The sequence below is a fragment of the Macrobrachium rosenbergii genome, chromosome 56 (genome assembly GCF_040412425.1).
Source record: "Macrobrachium rosenbergii isolate ZJJX-2024 chromosome 56, ASM4041242v1, whole genome shotgun sequence".
Lineage (NCBI taxonomy): Eukaryota > Metazoa > Arthropoda > Malacostraca > Decapoda > Palaemonidae > Macrobrachium > Macrobrachium rosenbergii.
In genome coordinates, this window is record NC_089796.1 from 68,124,327 (window position 1) to 68,126,205 (window position 1,879).

Sequence of the window (1,879 nt, forward strand, 5' to 3'; positions counted from 1 at the left end):
AATACATCTCTTATTAACAAAGAAGGGTATACATCTCTTTATTAACAAAGAAAGGTCTTTATCTCTTGTTAACAAAGAAAGGTCTTTATCTCTTGTTGACAAAGAAAGGTCTTTATCTCTTGTTAACAAAGAAAGGTATACATCTCTTGTTAACAAAGAAAGGTCTGCACCTCTTCACAGAATCTAACAAGACAGGCAGGCAAGGATTTCGGTAAATACCGAGGGGTAGGTTAAGCGAAAGTGATCTGTGATTTCCGTTAAGGCGATTAAGCGCTGCCATTTACCCCAAAGGAAGCCTAGTGTATGCCGAGTCTCCGGTAGAGACCTGCGGTCACATTGGGAATGAGATTATGTGAAGTACGAGGCGAAATAGACCGAGCGTCTGGCACAAGGCAAACGTTAGGGGTCCTCGGAAATGAGATGGATTTGTAGGGGAGCTGCGACAATTAACAGTCGAAATACGGGCTTGTCCTTGTAGGGGTCACTCAGAGGAGATGGATTGTAGAGAATCACTGGGAAAAGATGGATTTGTAGGGGATTTAGTTCGATTAAGGCTCGCAGTAATGGGGTTTTCTTATATGGAATCTAAGTACTTATAGAGGAATTTGTGGTGAAACTACGGTCATTGATATACATTATTTTTCTTACGAAAATCCACCAAGGAAAGGTGTAATTTAGGTGGATACCCTACAATTAACAGTCAAAATATTTAATTGCTTTGTAGGAGTACATGAAAATGAGATGGATTTGCAATGGAGCTGCCACTGTTAATTCAATACACGACTTTTACTGTGCAAGGACTCGCAAATAAGAGAATGGAGTATCCCAGTTATGAACTAAAACGCGAACTTTACCTTGTAGTAGTTACTAAAACTAGTTCATAGTTACTAAAACTAGCGTCACAACATCTAAGTTATTGACGCCGTAGTAGTACACGGCAGAGTTGGATTGGATCCTGGGGAACTCCCACAACTGACCCTGTCTGTCACGTATTAAATAGTTGTTCACATAACAGCAAATAACAGAGGCGGTGAACAGGAGAACCCCTGCAGACTCAGTGGCACCACACCTCCAGGAGATATGAGAATTTATTCAGGCTCTTACAAACTCATACTTTTCGTAGCTCCATCAGATGATGTACTGGAAATGAGCTCCTGACCTTGAAGAAGTATGGGATTAAGACTAAGGATCTGCTCACTGTACAGCAGTGTTCCACATCGACTGCAGCTATAGCTACACATAAAGCTCAGTAATAGCACGACAGCTTCCCTTATAGCTACACATAAAGCTCACTAATAGCACGTCAGCTCCCCTGATACCCTTCTGGCATTTTTAGAATCTGTTCGAACACTGCTGCTACTTTAGTCAGCAGTCTTTAGGCCTCTTTTCTCCCAAAACATTTTAATCCGGTTTTCTCAGCCAGTCGTCATCCAGCATTTCTACATAACTCGGTTTCCTGACTCATACGCTACAACTTTCATCTTGTTTCTTTCATCTCCACTGGAAAATCAAACTTCACTTCTGTAAGGGAGAATTGGCTTAACAGCCCCTTCAAACATACCAACTGTCGCTCCAGTTAAAACGTTTCTTTTCTTCAATTATTCTGTATAAGCTGCTGGAATAAGGGTGAATGGTGAGAGAGACTAGATGGGCTGGACAATATCAAATCTGTAGTCGAGTTTTTTACCTGTAGAGTGTCGTTCCTAAACACCAACAGAAAAGAATATAATAAATATATATATAAATATATATATATACATTATATATATATATATATATATATATATATATATATATATATATATATATATATATATATATATATATATATATATATATATATATATATATATATATATAGTTCACCTATTCCCCTCTT